At 36.8% G+C, this 18,581-nt stretch overlaps 1 pseudogene; it reads right to left on the reverse strand.

Moving 5' to 3' along the window:
* Positions 1–1,988: 1,988 nt before the first annotated feature.
* On the reverse strand, positions 1,989–2,770 carry LOC114039672 (annotated as a pseudogene).
* Between the last annotated feature and the right edge of the window lie 15,811 nt (positions 2,771–18,581).

Genomic DNA, 18,581 nt, shown 5'->3' on the forward strand with positions numbered 1-18,581 from the left:
TTTACATCATAAGAATTGACATATATAAGAAATTCAGAGAAACTAGGAAAGACTTGTCCAAAGTGATGTAAAGTGAAGGAAACAGAACTAAGAGTAAAATATTAATATTAATTGAAACAATATGATTATACCAAGGTATTTAAACTCTAGTTCAATGTAACCAACTGTTCTTCCACTATTGGTACAGTGGATAGAAAAATGGAATTGGAGTCAGGAAAACCTAAGTTCAAATCTGGCCTCAAACACTAACTCTGGGTAAATAATTCAACCTCTCTGTTTCAGTTTCCTCCTTTCTGTAGATTATAAATGTGTAACGTGACATACTGCCAAAATAGTTCCCTATGTTTTCACTTATTCACCCTCAGAAACCATGAAATTTTGAAGGCTCAAGGTTGAGTGGAAAATAATTGTAAACTAAAACATCATAAGAAATTTTTTGTTGTTTAAGAAAAAAAAGAGGAGCAAATACTGATAATTAGTAATAACTGGCATTTATATTGCACTTACGGTATCCCAAATAGTGTGCTAAGTGCTTTGCAATTATTATCTCATTTGATCCACACAACAACCCTACAAGAAAAATGCTATTATTATACTTATTTTACAGTTGAGGAAACCAAGACAGATTGAGACTGACTTGTCCAGAGTCACACAACTAGTAAGTGTTTTAGGTCAAATTTGAACTCAGGTCTTCCTGACTTCAGACAAGTTGTTCCACCCGTAGTGCCACCTAGTTGCCCATAATATAGACAGACCCAGTTATATAGTAATAAATACACTCATTGTATATGGCATGTTATCTAGGTTTGCACAAAGGTTTTAATATTGCTAAAGCAACTATTAGCTCATTGTTTCACTTATCTGAAATTTAATTGACTCATCTGTAAAATGGGAATAATAATATTCCTATTAAATTCTCCTCATAGGGTTCTTGTGAATAAAGAAAGTAATTTGTAAATTATGAACTGTTATAGGAAAGGAGACTAGTGAAGATAATTTCCAACCCCTTGAATGGGAATGGAAGAACTCCAGGAATGGCCATGGAATTAATGTGGGCAATGGAAGGTATTCTGGGGTGAGGAGGAGGGCAAAAACATTGTGTGTGTATATATATAAAATGGGGCATGTTTTTATGTTTGGCTTTTGCACAAAATGATCTGGTTTATGATGCTGTCAAAGGAATCCTAGAGGGACAGTGTGTTATAGTAGATACATAGGGCTGCTTCAGAGTCAGAAAGACTTGAATTCAAATCCTCCCTCTGATACATAAAGGTTGTGTCATCCTGATCAAGTGACAACTTCCAAGTACCCCCAGGGAAAGTTCTAAGATTGTAAATTGAAAAATAGTTGTGGATCTACTTAGGAAGAGAGAATATTCTCCTTGGGTATTCTTTACACAAGAAAAAACAAATAATAGTTATACCACGTGCCCTTGTGGTTGGTGGGCTCCACAACATAAAACATAAAACAGTGAATGTAATGTAGAGATGGTTCCTAACTAGACAGTAGGACTCAATCCATATATTTCTTTCTTTCTTTCTTTCTTTCTTTTTTTTTTTTTTGAGGCAATGGGGTTAAGTGACTTGCCCAGGGTCACACAGCTAGTGAGTGTTATGTGTCTGAGACCGGATTTGAACTCAGGTCCTCCTGACTCCAAAGCCTGAGCTCTATCCACTGTGCCATGTAGCTGCCCCCATATTTTTTTTTCATGTTCATAGACAGACACATAGAAAATGGACAATGTTTTGCAGCTACAGAGAAGACACAGGCCAGTACTTTTCTTCCTGGAATGGAATACAATCTAAGTTGAATGTGGCAGAAAAGTAACTCCTTTCCATTCTTCCAGAGAAGAAAATTTCATTAATGAAATGAAGTTAGGACCTATTTAAATAACATTCCAGATCCCTTCCTTCCTCCACCACTCTCCCAAAATATTTTCTTTTCTTTTTTTTTTTTAAACATGCGGTTTTAACTCAATATCAACTACTTTACTTTTCAAAGTAGGCTTCTCTTCTCTTTCATAGTTCTTCTGAAGTAAGAGTTGTTGGAGAATTTGTACCTGATGTCTGTGGAATATCTTCTGAAATATTTCTGGAATCATCTTGCATACTAAGTCTAATTGCTTTACACAGATCTGCTTCTTCATCTTCCATATCAATTTCCTGTTATCTTCGTGCTAGAACTCTTTGTAGATTCTTTTCTTCTTCATCTAACATTCCTGTTCCATGATATGAATGACATACTTCTAAAGACTGCTCTACATTTCTTTTCTGTACTCTTTGATCTTTTAGTTGAGTTAATTCTTCTCCAAAGAGTTTTGGTCTATGCTTTTGTTGTACCCAGGTAATCTGCAGGAGCTGGTCAGCTTCACAATTTTGTAGGTCACCCTTAATACGGAATAACCTTCCTGTTGTAACTGAGACAAGAAAAGCGCAAGGTAAGTGTCTGATATTAATTCTGGACTGGTTAAGAGAGAGTTTAGGTTAAATCACTGTTTTCCTAATTTTTGAATTGTAAACCATTGTTCCTTATAGTTGCAAATAAATGATCTTTCATTTGTAGGATTGATCCTGAGCCTCTGATATTCCGGGCTGTTGAAGAGGATTAGCTCTAAACCCCACATTTTCAAGGCATTGCTTATAATTTGAACTGATGAGCAACAGAGAGAGGGTGATTCCACAGGGCTAAAATATTCCACTTGCAATAGCTTATGCAGGCAATCTTGAGCACAGAATGAGCCTTCTTCTTTCTCGTGGAAGAAGAACTCCATATTTATTTGTCTGGAGCCAGTGGACCAGTGTTGAACCACCCCCCTCCAGCCCTTGCCCCCACCCCAGTTCTGTCCCCATCTCCACCCCCACACCCAAGCCCAACCCAGATCCACGCCCAACACACTCCCAAAAACACACACACACACACACATATATAATATATATATATATATATATAATATATATATATATATATTTTTTTTTTGGTGAGGCAGTTGGGGTTAAGTGACTTGCCCAGGGTCACACAGCTAGTAAGTGTTATGTGTCTGAGGCTGGATTTGAACTCAGGTCCTCCTGACTTCACAGCCGGAGCTCTATCCACTGCACCACCTAGCTGCCCCCAAAAAATATATTTTCAAAGAATGTTCACTATTGCTATAATCACTATGGGAAATATAACTTTTTTTTTTTCCAGAGCCATCAAAGAAAAACAAACCGATCATACAAAAAGTTCAAGAATCTTCTTGGCTCCTCTTGTTTTCAAGCTTGTGCATATGTTTTCATGGTATTCTATGTTTTGATTTAAGTTGCTCTTTCACCTTTTAGATTACCCTTTCCCTACTCCAACTTCTCATCAATGGCTAGATTAATCACACTGAGAGAACGAACTGGAATGCACTGGGTAAGAGGGATAAAAGATCTCCTAGTGTGAGAATTTCCTCCACCATGAGCTTAATCAATGATATAGTAGATCAGCATGTGTAGATTAAGGGAGTTTCTTATAGCCACACACTATTATGTCAAAAGCAGGACTTGAATCCAAGGTCTTCCTATCCCTAATCTCAGAATTCCATTCTTTTAGAAAATTGACATAGATCATGTGAGGACTGTATTAACATGTACAAATCTTTATAACATTCATTCACAAAAGATATCATCTATACTTTGAGTACTTTTTTTTTACTTTAAAACAAAAATGAAATTGTTTTCTATCAAAGTATATATATTTGTCATCTTTTCCTTCTACAAAACCACTTAAATGGTGAAAGAAATGCACTAAAATCTAAAAACAGAAAAATAAAAATCTTTGAAATTTAAAATGAAACATGTTTAATAGTTCTATATCCTTATTTTAATCCCTTTGTTTTGTCCAGGAAAAAAGTCTTTATTCCTTCATTTTGGGATTCATATTTAACCTTTATGAAAGTGACATATATTGGTACATCTCCACTTTGAGGAGAACTGATGGGAGCCCAAGTGCCCATTGAGTTTGGGATGAGAATACAGGAATCTCCTTCTCAGTCTTATCTAGTGGCTCTGAGGCTTAACTGCTATTTGAATATCTCCCTGGATTACAGTGAAGACACTCCCAGACGCCTCAGGTTTTCAAAGGCACTGACTAATAGAAAAAATGGAACAGTTTGAGGACTGTGGATTTGTTTGTCATCCTGGTATCTCTAGTTAAACATTCACTCATTTGGTGGATGTTTTAATTGGTGATAAATAGATATATAAAATGTTTCATTTCTTTTCTTTTTTTTCCACTTCTTTTCCCTCCTGGTTCTTTCTGAAGCATGATGCAATCCTCTTCTACCTGGAGTTTTCTTGTGCTAGTTAAACTCACTCTAATGCATTATGAATTCAAGTACAATAATTACTGGGCAAAGCCTTTTTTCCCTCCCCATTTCCTTTAAAACAGTGTTTCTTCTGACAATAATCTCCAGGTATCAGTAGCAGTAACAGTGATAGCTACAGCCAGACTATAAATGCTGTGTCCCAGAGAGCAAGGCTTAACTCAATATTTACAACAAATAAGGTACAAAAGGCCTCAGAAAAACCTATAATCCTGCAATATTGATGGGGGGAAGCACGTAATTGGCTCCCTTGAAAGCCTTATCAGACCACAAATATTAGCTCTCATAAAATTGTCCAATTAAGATCAAAACAAGGAATGGAAACATTTTCCCAAAGGCATTTGATACTTAAAATAAAAGTGCAAATAATCTTCTTGACAATTATTACTGATGTAACTCATGAACCCGATGATGAAAGCATATTTCAACTAAACTAAATGAAAGAAGCCCACAGCAGGTTTGAATATTTTCTGAGTTTTTCCAGTTTTCATTGATGACTTTTATAATAAGTTCTGGGTTCTTCTTAATTTTTTTAATTTGTTTTTTTATTTTCAGTTTCTGCTGCCTCTTCCCTCCACTCACAACTAACTCTCTGCCCTGCTAATAGGGAAAATTCAAGTTAAATTTTAATATATTGATAAATCCAGAAACTTCATAAGTTTGTTGACCAAAATAAAGCACAGTTATCTGTTAATTGTATTATCATTTACAGATATTTATTCATGGAAACATTGTAATCAAAGAATAATGGATTATCTTATCCTATGTTTGGTTATATGCCATGTGACTAAAATGTCATATAATTTTATTTTGGTATACATTTGTTCTCTCTGCAATGTTGATTAATTCAGAAGCTATATGTACAAGTATAAATTTTTGCCCATAATAGAAATTTAATAACTAGAGAATAACTATTGTGTTCTTGCTTTTTTTTTTTTTTGGTGAGGCAATCAGGGTTAAGTGACTTGCCCAGGGTCACACAGCTAGTAAGTGTCAAGTGTCTGAAGCTGAATTTGAACTCAGGTCCTCCTGATTTCAAGGCCAGAGCTCTATCCACTTCACCTCCTAGCTACCCCAGTTATTGCTTATTTGAAAGACTATTCAGTTGATACACTTCCTTTATCTTGATAGATTATAGATTTGAGGAGTAAATTAAAGCACAGAAAAGCAAAATATTTTACCTAAGGTCATAACCAAAAATGGGGAGACCAAGATCTTGAACTCTGGTATTGATGCACCAAGTCTAATACTCTTTCCTCTACATAAAATCATACAATCTCAGAGTTAGATGCTGTCTCAGAGATCATCTAGATAAATGCACATCAGAATAAGAATTGCCTGCAAAACATAAACAACAAGGAATTAGCAAAAGGGGAAGGGAAAGGGAATTACCATTTATGTAGCACCTAATACATGCCTGGCACTGAGCCAAGCAATTTACAAATATCTTATTTGATCCTGACAACATTCTTGAGATGTAGGTGTTGTTATCATCCTTATTTTACAGTTGAGGAACCTGAGGCATACAGAGGTTAAATGACTTGCCCAGGATCATATAGCTAGTAAGTGTCTGAGGGTGGATTTGAACTTAGATATTCCTGATTCCAGACCCAGTTGCTCTATTCACTGCACCACTTAGATGCTTCCAATAGATTTTTCAGCTCTTGCTCTAAAACTTCAGTGAAGGGAACCTACTACCTCCCAAAGCATCCCATTTCCATTGTTGGTTGACTCTAATTATCAGGAAATTAATTTGTTTGCTTGTTTGTTTTCTAACATAAAGCTAATGTGTGTCTCTCTATAATCCATTGCTTCTAGTTATGCCATCTGGGTGGAAGCAAAACTAGTATAATTCCTCCTCCACATGACAAGCCCCTCCCATACACAAATATAACCTGAATATGTGTATAAATTTTGAATTCTTCTGACTTCTACTTAGAAAATGCATCATGGGGAAATTGACTATATGGCTTTAGGCTATAGCCACTTCCAGCGATTATAATCATTAAAATATAGATAACAGGTTCAGTTCTGTCTTTCTAACCAGATGGGTGGCACATTGGAGTTCTGAGCCTGGAGTCAGGAAGACCTCAGGTGAAATCTGGCCTAAAGATAGTTACTTGTTGTATGACCTTAGAAAGTTATTCAATATCTGCCTGCCTCAGTTTCCTTAGCTATAAAATAGTGCTTAAAATAGCATTTACCTTTCAGGGTTGTTGTGAGGATTAAATGAGATATGATATTTGTAAAAGTCTTAGTGCAGCATTGGTAATAGCAATAATATTAGCTAACATTTACATAGTGCTTACTGTGTGCCAGGTACTGTGTTGAACATTTTGCAATTATTAGTACATTTGGTTCTCACAAAAACCCTGGGGGTTAGGTGCTATTATTTTCTCTATTTTTAGATAAAGAAGCTGAGGCAGAGGTTAAGTGATTTACCCAGAGTCATACTGGTAATAAGTAAGTGAGGCCATATTTGAACTCAAGTCTTTATGAATCCAGGTCCAGAACTCTATCCACTACAACATCTAATTGTTCCAAAACATAGTATTATACATTGCATGGCACATAGTAAGTGCTTAATGAATGTTTATTTTATTCCTCTCTCCATCCCTTCTTTTTTTCTTTCTTCTTTCCTTTCACCTTTCTTTCTTTGCTTATTTTCCTCCTTTCATTTTTCTTTCCTTACAATCTTCCTTCCTTCCTCCCTTCCTTTCTTCCTCCTTTACTTCCCTCTTTTTCTTTTTTCCCTCATTCCTTTCTTCCTTCCTCTCTCCCTTCCTTCCTCTCTACCTCCTTTCCTTCTTTCCTTACTTTCTTCATTTTCATTTTCATTTTTATTTTTCTTCTCCCTTCCTCCTTTCCTCCCCCTTCCTTCTCTCTTTCCTTCCTTCCTTCCTTCCTTCCTTCCTTCCTTCCTTCCTTCCTTCTTTCTTTCCCACACCTCACTTCTGTCCCACAATCTAAGTATGAGCCTGAGTGGAAAGCATATTATCAATTACCAAGATGTTAAGAGATATGGTTCTCCATCCTCTCTCTACAATATGTTATATTAATGAGCCATAAATGAAGTCATAAGACACAAGGCATTTCATCTTTGCTGGCCTTTTTATTTTCTTTTAAATTTAGGCTCTGTTCTCAGGGTAGAATGGAGCGCTGTCTCGGGCTTCTTAGGCCAGGGACTATAGGTGTTCACTGTTTACCTGGTGCTACACTAATGTTGCCCTGGGGCCTATGGTGGACTCTCATGGCTAATGCTGCACTGAGGGGGTTTGTGGGGGTTGCCACTGTTGCTGGAAGCCATAGAGGTCTGTCAGCTTATGTGGTGCTTAGCCAGAGTCTTAGTGTTGGTGTCTGGGGTGTGCTGAGGCTGATGGGATGTCTCTGCATTTCCTTGGGATACACTGAAGCATGTGGTGGTCTGGCTACTGGTCACTGCCACTTTATTTAGGCACCGGTAGGATTGGCATCTACCTGTTTGCCTAGGGCTATACTGAAGCCCAAGAAAGTCTGGCCCTTGGAGGTTGCCTGTTTGCCAGGGGTTATGCTGAAGCACATGGAGGCCTGGCCACTGGGGTTTGTTTGCCTGATTGTCAGGGCCTATGCCAAAGCACATGGCAGTTCTCAGACCTGGAGTCTGTCCAGTCCCATGACAATGCTGAGGCACATGAGGGATCCTAGTGTTAGTGTTTGTCTGCTCCAACACACTGGGGCTCAGGATCTTTTGTTTTTCTTTATATCCCCAGTGCCTGGAACATAAAATGTGCTTAATAAATATTTGTTGACTGAGATTGCTTACACAGGAACTCACACCAGGAACCAAAAAAAAAAAAATGTTGCTGTAGCACTAGAGTAGAAAGAGTTTAGCATTTGAAAGTACTAAAGTGTATTACGCACTTGAGTTAGAAAAAATTGATTGAACAAATAAGGTATCCTTATGGAAATCATTCTGAGGATGGGTTGTCATCTGGAAAAAGGAAATGAAATACTCCCTAGTTAAAAGAATTGTCAAGGATTGAGCTTGGGTCATTGAGCCTTATGGATTTGAAAATTGTATAGGATACTTTTGCAGTAATTGGAGTGACCCTACAGCAATAGGTGATCTATCAGGAGTGCTTTCAAACTTAGCCATAATAGTCTTAATTATAGTTATTTTAGTCTTTGAAATGGAATGGATTATATGGGGATATAAAAGACATACAGCTAAATGAATCTGTACTATAATTTTGTGTTTGTTTGTTTTTCTTTCCCCTTCTTAATGCTTGTAACAGGAAAAATAATGGAGGAGAAGGAGATCTTATGGGTAGAAATTGATGCCCCTGTTAATGATAAGAAGGATCTCACATATTCCAGTCATGTAATGAATCATCTCCTGACACTTTTATGGTCTGTTTTGATGATAAATTTTATTTTACCAGCCCATTTTGGGTCATGTAATTTTTGAAGTAAACAATTTGATGAGATTTGGTACAATGCAGATGTAGTGTGTGTTTTTATATGTGTGTGTGTGTAGGCACAATGGTGGTGGGGGATGTCATATGATATGAGTCACTCTATATTGTTTCAGAAATTATTTTAGCCCCTGTAAGCACAAGACTTTGTAAATGACTTCAATGTGTAGTTCTTAAAATAAGATGCTTTCTATAAAAATTCTATTTTCACCAAAAGATCATTTGCACTGGTCAAAATGTCAGCTCTACTTATCAATCACTCTGACATATGACAAAAATATATTCATGTATTACACAAACAACCATGGACAGCTTTGTAATTGGTTAAATTCTTCCTGAAAGTGGTCTTATGTTGATCCCAAGTTACAATGTAGTTTGTTCACAAACTTCAAGTCCTTAACAAAGGATTTCCTGGTTCTTCTTTGCTGGGACTTAGACTTAGGATCCACCTCACAGATTGGCTGGGTAGTAAGGTGAAGACCAAGACTAAGACCTAGCAAAGTAGAATGAGAAAGTACCATGTTAATGACTTGAAACTTGAGAAGAAATCACACGTAAGTTTCTAGGCTCTGGCATCCTACGGGCAAATGACTGAAGTCTTGCTGGATGTTGGCTCTGGTAAGATAAGCCCTCTATCCATAACTGCCCCTAAACAATCAGCTCTGTCTACCCAGATCCAGCTCCTTTACTCCTTCTAATTCTGGAATCTACTATCCTTGTTTCAACCATCCTGGAGATATTTAGATTCCCCTGACCTTGAGATTCTTATTGCACATCTCAAGGACCTTAAATGGTTTTTATTGTGTGAAGAGGAAAAAAAAAGAATGGGGAATTTTTCTCCCTTTGTATTAAGGAAAATTCATGAAATAAATGAGAGTACATCAACCATGGTAAATAAAATCAATCTAGCTGACTAAACTATTGAGCATTTTATATTTCCTTGGTAGGAACACTTTCAGCTTGGACTCCTCTTTTGTACATAATACTCTAAGATATTATCTTCAAAAACACAACTAAAGAATCCCAAGTAATCTACATCATGATAAATTTGAACCCATTTCACCCTACCTATGAACCTGTTTCTTTATCCACCATGCTATACTGCCTATGTAAATACAGCACTTATAAAAAAGGGTATAAATTGGTTCACTCTGTCACTCTCTCTGTCTCTCTGTCTTTCTCTCTCTCTGTATATGTGTGTGTGTATGTGTGTATGTATGCATTTGAGGAGGGTTGTGTTGTAGTATCTACCTTACTGATCTCTTTGTGTCACACATTTGACCTGTTCCTAGGAAATTAAGACACATTTTTTTGGTAGCTGAATCACAGTCAGTAGAACAGATCTGTCCTCCTTTACCCTTTAAAAGGAAGAATACTCAAATTCCATATTGTGAAAGGAGAAAGGGAATCCCAGGTGACTAATCATATATATGGACTGAAGGATAATGAGAAATCTAGGAGAAATGTTAAATTGATAAACATGGGAGACTGGTAAAATATGTTGGTATAATTGGGAGAAATAAAATTTTGGAGCGGTGATTTTTTGAGGGGGGGGTGTATAATGAGTGTAGTATTGTAAATGTTATTTTAGCTGTCTGTGGGATATACAGTTTGAATTTTTCCAGTAAACTGGTCATGCAGGACTGAAACTCAGAGGTAAATAGTGGTTCTGGATATAGTGATTTGGGAATCTTCCAAATAGAGAAGATAGTTAAATAAATGAGAACTGATGAGGTTACCAAAAAAAAAGAATGTAGAGAAAAGAGCACCCAGGACAGAACATTGGAGAACACTTAAAGAGATGGTAATATGGATGAAGGGTGAGCAAAAGAAATTGATGAAAGAATAGTCAGGTAGGTTAGAAGCAAAAACAAGATAGAGTAATGTCATTAAAAATAGAAAAGAATCAGAAATAAAGGTAAGCAACTGTGTCAAATGAAAAATGACAAAGATACAGATTTGACAATTAAGAGGTCATAGGTAACTTTGGAGAGAGATAATTCAGCAAAGTGATGAAGTCAAAGGCAGATTAAAAAGTGTGAGGAGTGAATGAAAGAAAAGGAAGTAGAAGCAATAACTCTAGAACATGCTTAAAGTGAGTTTGAAAAAGGGAGGGCATATATTTGATATTAGCTTGAAAGCATGATAGGATCCAGTGAAGTATTTCTTCCTTTTTTAAAGGATCTGAGAGGGGGGGAGAGTTGAGAGAGTAAAGAACTTGTTGATGGGAGATGGGGAACTGAAGATTACAGTCTACTGAAGAAGACAGGAACAGACCAGGATTAAGTGCAAACATAGAAGGTTTGACTTTGGCAAGAAGAGTCCCTCCTTTATCAGATATGGGGAAAGGAAAAGAGAATAGGAGATCATGCCAAAGAGCTTTAAGATTACAAAAAGGTTACACTAGAGAGAAATCATATTCAATAGCTTCAATGTTCTCAATAAAGTAAGAGACAATATCTTTTGCTGAGAAGGGGAGGAGAAGAAAGAGGAGGGATGAGTGGAAGACATGAGGAGGAGGCAAGAAGGTTTAGAATACCACTCTCCTCACATAGCTACCATCTTAGTTCAGGCCCTTATCACCTTTTTCACAGATTATCGCAACAGAGCCCAAATTGGTCTCCCCATCTCATGTCTTTCCTGACTCTATTCCATCCCATACAATGCCACCAAAGTAATCTTCCTTGAGTGCAGATATGACAGTGAGTGCTCAACTCATTGAATTATACCCTCTTGTATAGTATGAAGAAGAGTGTGGGAATATAACTTCTTGTATCATGGTTATTTTAAACAGCAAAGCAGCTCCATTCCATTGCATGTGACCCTGGACCATATTTTGGTACTAAGCCTTCTTTGTTGTGTCCCTATACAACATCTAAAAATTAAATAGAAGAGTTTATATTTTATCCTGAAGATAATAATAAGCTTTGGGGGTTCACTGAGTTGAGCACTCACATTATATTCTTTCAGCACCCTGTAATCCCACCAAATAGGTCTTTGCTCCCATTTCCGTATGTTTATTCCATTTCCCTGGAGTAAAGTTATACTTTTTTTAAGAGTGAATAATCCTTGAAGGCATGGGCTCTTATCTCCCTCTTTTTTCCATTTTCTTTTTATTTTCTTTCATTTTCTTTCATTTTATTTAGTTTCATTTTTTCTTTTCCTTTCCTTTCCTCTTCATTAATCTCTGATGATTAATTCAGTACCTTATACATAGCAATTTTAGTCACTGTTTGTAAAATCAATGGATTGATGAGCATTATCTTCCTCACATTTGCAAAAGGACATTTACACAAGATATGCAATTAAAAAAAATTACTTGAGTTTAGAGAAACTAAAATAATCCCAATTCACTGCATTATCTATTAGAACTCTTGGCCAAATTTAAAAATTTTTTTGCATTTAATTAGGTATAGCAAATGAATTTTATGTGTTTATTTTAGCAAAAAAAACTTCTGTCAGCTTTATATAATATTACCAAGTGATATTAATGCTAGTATGTTCTTTAGAATCAGAAAAGAGAAATTGCAATGTACCATAAATGCTACAAATCTGAAAACAAAACAATCCTTTCTACTTAAAAAAAAAATCTCTCTCAGGCTTCCTTAGTTTGGTCTATAGTTGGTATTTGTACTCCTGGTACATTTCTGAGAAGAAATATAAAAGTAAAGATCTGTAAATAGTGAAACCACAATTCTTAAAGACGGAAGAGAAACTGATTTCTAAAGAATGTTAGAATCTTAAACTACATTTTGATAAGTCATTTACTATGATTTCTCCCATATCCCTCTCAAGTAAGTTTTCTTTTATTGAAAATAACACACTTCATTCTATCAATAGGCAAATACGTTTCTACATTGTCATATTACAATAATAATGTCCAGCAATTATTTGAATGGAGGAATCATCACAGAATCACAAAATTTAAAAACTGGAAAGAACCTCAGCAATGGTTATACAAACGACATGATCAAAAGGAATCCCCTGTATCACACAATTGATGAGTGGTTGCACAGCCTCTGCTTGAAAACCTTTGATTATAGGGAACAGTCACTCCACATTAGGACAGCTCTCATAACTACAACTATTTTTTTTTTCTGATATCAAAGTTCAAGTTGTCTTTTCTGTAACTTCCACACAGTGCTCATCATTCTGGCTTCTGGGTCCAAATGGAGCAAATCAAGTTTCATCTTCACATGGAAGTCCAGTAAATATTTTACTCTGGGCTAAACTTGGCCAATTTCAATCAGTTTTCATATGGCATTGCCTCATGGCCCTTCTCCATTCCAGTACTTCTTCTGTAGACAGTCTCTAGTCTATCACTATCCTTCTTATATTATGGCACCCATAATCAAACACAATTCTCCAGATGAGGTATTCAGGACAGAGTATAGTTAGACTATCACCTCTTTATTACTAGGAAGTTATGTTCCTACTCATGAAGCCCAATACTGCATTAGCTTTTTTTGTTGCCATATCACACTACTGACTCTTCTTGAATTATACTGTTGTTCTCATCAAGATGGAAATATGATCTACTCATGTAATCCAGTTTAATCTCAGAAACATTAATTGCATACAATGTGTAAGAAGTAAGATAGAATTGTATATAGACGACCAAGATAAGAATCAGGAAGAACTACTTTCAAATCCTAACTACAATACATAATGACTGTGGGACTTGGGAAAGTCACTTAATTTCTTAGTTCTTTAGGCAGCTCTCTATGATAGCTACAAAGAAAGTGCTTCCCTACTTTGGTGAAGGAGTGGAATTTCCTCACCCAGGTACTTTGCATCCAAAAAATTAATGTCTATCTCATGTCCCCATGCTACTATGATTAAGACATTGTACTTGGCAAAAGGGATGCAAAAACAGATGTGTTCAACAGTACTTGTTCACAAGGTGCTTATATTTTATTGGGTGCTATAGCATGTAACTAGACAAATGTATACATGATCATTTAGACAGAGATAGAATTGAATACCAACAGCTAAAGGGAGCAGAGAATGCAACCTATTAAAAATGACACATACAATGAGCCAATTAAGAAACAAAAAAGGAAACAAAGTATTACAATCAAGGAGTGAGGTGGGATGGGGAACACCCTGTATAATACCTGGATACAGAAGGATGCCAAGTTCTGGAAAAAGCAAGTATTCCAGTGTGACTTCAACATAGAGTTAAGTAGTGTTCAATGAGCCACAGAAGGTAAACTAAAGGCAATTTATTAAAGTGTTTACATAAAAATGAGTTATTATTTTGTCCTATAGATAATATGGAGTTTCTTAAAAAGGTGAGGAGTGAACATTGCTTTTTCATAACATCTCTATTTGAGTACTTGTTATTGTAACATGTGGGATATCATTTGCTATTTCTTACTGTCCCTATGTTATTGACACACATCTTTTTCTAGTCATACAGATGTGTTTATCTATGTCTATATCTACATCTCTTTCTATGTCTATATCTATATCTACATCTGTATCTGTATGTATGTCTATGTCTATATCTATATCTATATCTATATATCTATCTCCTTGAATGTCAGTACTATCTTTTTCATTTTTTTGTATGCCTAGCTCTTAACGCAGTGCTTGGCACACAGTAAATGCCTAATAAATGCTTATTGAATGAATAAATTTAAATAAATGAATTGAATGAATAAATTATAACTGTAGATCTATAGCTCTATGTCTATTTATATCTATATCACCACTATTTACACACAAACATAACCATTGGTAACACAATACTTAACCATTATAAATCTTTCCATTCACCTTTAGTAAACTCACATAACTGATTCTTAACAATAGCATGATGGTATACAGCCACAAGGTTTTATAATGGGAAAAAAAAAATACTAGTGTTGAAGTTATTTAGACTTGGTGACAGAAACTATCTTGGAAAGGAATGCACACAAGTTCCTAAATCGAGTTCTAGTCAATTCTATTCCTAGGGTCAATTCATAGTGCTAATTCAAAATATATGTTCTGAAAGACTCACCCAATAAGTTGTCCATCTAAATTCATTCACTTATACAGTAATAGAATCTTAGAATTTGAGGGCACTTCAAAGGCCATCTTGATCTCCTGCATGAATAGATCTAAGAATTCTTCTCTACAACATTCCTCGATGAGTCTTCTAGAATATCTAAGTATCACCAATAATAACAAACTGACTACTTCATGAAGAGATGCATTTCATATTTGTATTACTACTCTAATTATAAAAAGTAGGTGCTAACATTGACTCTAAATTTACCTCTTTGCTGATCATCCTCACTGATCACAATCCTTTGACCAAAATTCAGCTTCTCAATGGTTTTACTAAATGTGACAACTAGAACTGAAGACATGTTTCCATTTATATTCTGAATAGGGAAGGACAGAGTGGAACTACCTCTATCTTTGCTGTCTGGACATTCTATCTTTATTTATTAAAACCTTAAATTATGTTGTCTTTATGGTTTGCTATATTTATCATTGTATCACATTGGAAATAAGCTCTTTGAAATCTCCTTTCTTTGAAGAGCCTTTCACACAAGGTTCCTCTTCATCCATGTGGACATTGTTGCACAAAAAAGCAGTATATTGCACTTTTATTAACCAATTTATTGTGTAAGAAAAATACATTGATTGGGAATGGCTGAAAATATTATAGTATGTGAATGTAATGTCTTAATAATTTTTGCTATAAGAAATAATGAAATGGAAGAATTCAAAGAAATTCTGTGAGACATGTACAAAGTAATACAGAACAAAGTAATCAGAACTAGTAGAAGAAAGTATTCTGTAAAAAAAAAATGTTAAAAAATCCAACACTGAGATACTTTAGAACTATAATTGAAAGAGCAATCATGACTTAGGACTGACAGTGAAATATGTACCTCCCTGCCTCCCCCAATCTATAGAATGAACATACATTTTAAGATATAGTATTTATTTTATTTGTTTAACTATATTCTGTTGCAAGGGAGTTTTCAATGGAATAGTGTTGGAGGTAGAACATCACTTCTGTGAGCCAAGATGGCAGAGTAAGAAGTAAGTCACTCTCACTTTCCCTCATTGACTTCTGAAAGCACAGAAAATATCAATCCAGGAAAAAACACTAGAACAGCTGAGCCAGCAGAAAGACAGGGTGCAGCAGGCTTGTAACCCAGGAAGCTTGGGGGATTAAAGAGAAAGGTCCCTATCACTCTGGGGGAGGGGGAGCAGTACAGGCATCCCAACAAGCCAGCAGCAAGCCCCACCTCAGCATACCAGGGAGAAATCCTGAGACTCAGAGTGGTTCAGCAGGCAAGTACCAACACCAAGACCCCCCGATGCCAGCTCAGAAAACCACCATGTGTGATGACATTCTCCAACAGCAAAATAACCAGTGCCTTAGCACAACTCTGGGAGGCACAACTCCAGGAAGCAAAACACCAGGCTGACAGTTATCTTCCAGCAGCAAAACATCCCTGTGAGCAGGGGCCCAGGTGAGCAGGGGCCAAAGAAAGGAGTGCAAGGCCCAGGTGAGCAGACATCTTCCAGGGGCCAGACTCTCAAACCAAACCACAAGAACTTCAGTATTGCTGTTCCCAGACCAGTACCAGGTAATTAGCCAAAACCCTACAGCTTCCAACTGCCAGCACCTGAGGTCCCAGCACACAAAGCCAGTGACCAGGTCCTAGGCTCCAAGGACAAGAAGCTTGGGTGAGTGCGCCTTGCACTCCAGCAGGAGAGCTCAACTAAAAAAGAAACAGTCAAGACATGGGCAAACACCTTGACAAAAGAGCAGAAATGGACAATGACCTTAGATTCTTATTATGGGAACAAATTCAGAAGAGAATAACGTTGTCAATATACCCACATCTGAAACCTCAGGGGTAATATGAACTGGTCTGAAGCCCAAAAAGCCTCCTTGCAAGAGCTCAAGAAGGATTTTAAAAGTCAAATAAGAGAGATAGAAGAAAAATTGGGTAAAGAAATGAGAGGTATGTAAGAGACAGTCAATAGCTTGGAAAAGGAAGGACAAAAATTAACTGTAGAAAACAAGTTTTCAAAAAGGAGAATTGGCCAAATGGAAAAGGAGATACACAATCTAATAGAAAAAAATCATTTCTTAAAAATTAGAATTGGGCAAGTGGAAGCTAATGATTCTGTGAGAGATTGAGAATCAGTCAAACAGAAACAAAAGAATGAAAAAATAGAAAACCTAAAATGCTACACTGGCAAAACAACTGACATGGAAAATAGGTCCAGGAGAGACAATTCAAAATATTATTGGTCTACCTAAAAACCATTATGAAAAAAAGAGCTTGGGCTGGGATTGGATTCAGAGGGGTGGAGCCAAGATGGTGGAGCAAAAGCAGTGACTTGTTTGAGCTTTCCCCCAAACCCCTCCAAATACCTATAAAAATGGTTCTAAACAAATTCTAAAGCAGCAGAATCAACAAAAAGAGAGAGTGAAACAAATTTCCAGCTCAAGATAACCTGGATGTTTGATCAGAAAAGTATATTGCGCCAAGCAGGAAGAGGAACGCAAGTCGGGGTGGGCGCACAGGCCACAGCGAACCTGGAGCAGGCCTCAGAGGACTGAATCACAGGCAGCTGTGGTGGTTTCCAGACTTCTCAACCCATAAACACCAAAGAAAACTTAGGTAAGTGAGAAAAGTCTGTTTCTGCTTTGAGGGAAAATTGCAGGGTCCCAGCCCCATTTCCCAAGCTCAGCCCTGGGGCAGCGGCTGCCTTCTGAGCTTCTGTCCCACAGACTGAGGGGAAATCAAGTGGATGATCAGAGAGGGATTTCAGGGATCTCTCTGCTGGTGCAGGATCCTCTTGCTTTGCCCATGCTTGGATCTGGGTCACAGTTCTGGGTGGCAGTCCTGGGATGAGGAGGAGCACTGGTGTGGTGGATCATGTTTTGGAGATGGAGAAGAAATCCTCCTCACAGTTCCAAGACAGAAAATAATGCTTGTGGTGGGTCACTCATAGACCAGAGCACAGGCTAGGAAAGGTGTAATACCTCACCCTTGAACATAGCACCTTGGAAGAACTGAAAATTTATAGGTCCCTAGAAGTATCTCTGAAAGCAGCTGCAAAAAACCCCTGAAGCTTGGGACAGCACATTCTCCACACTGGAAACAAACTCTTACCTTAACAAAGAGTTGATAACTCAAGTAATTGGCTGGAATCATGAGCAAGCAGTGCAAAAAGAGTCAGACTATATTATTTTACTTTGGTGACAAAGAAGATCAAAACACACAATCAGAAGAAGACAATGAAGCCAAAGCTCCTACATCCAAAGCCTCCAAGAAAAATATGAATTGGTCCCAGGCCATGGAAGGGCTCAAAAAGGATTTTGAGAAGCAAGTAAGAGAAGTAGAGGAAAAATGGAGAGTGATGCTAAAGGAGACCCCCCAAAATATTGAAGAAAATAACACCTTAAAAATAGCCTAACCCAAATGGCAAAAGAGGTCCAAAAAGTCCATGAGGAGAATGCCCTGAAAAGCAATATTGGCCAAAAGGAAAAGGAAGTCCAAAAGCTTACTGAAGAAAATACTTTCTTAAAAATTATAATGGAGCAATTGGAAGCTAGAGACAATTTGAGAAATCAAGGCACTGTAACACTAATCCTAAAGAATGAAAAAATAGAAGAGAATGTGAAAAATCTCATTGGAAAAACAACTGACCTAGAAAATATATCCAGGAGAGAGAACTTAAAAATTATTGGACTATCTGAAAGCCATGATCAAAAAAAGAACCTAGACATCATCTTTCAAGAAATTATCAAGAAA

This window comes from Vombatus ursinus, unplaced genomic scaffold, assembly GCF_900497805.2.
Source record: "Vombatus ursinus unplaced genomic scaffold, bare-nosed wombat genome assembly UNPS02012179.1, whole genome shotgun sequence".
Taxonomy (NCBI): domain Eukaryota; kingdom Metazoa; phylum Chordata; class Mammalia; order Diprotodontia; family Vombatidae; genus Vombatus; species Vombatus ursinus.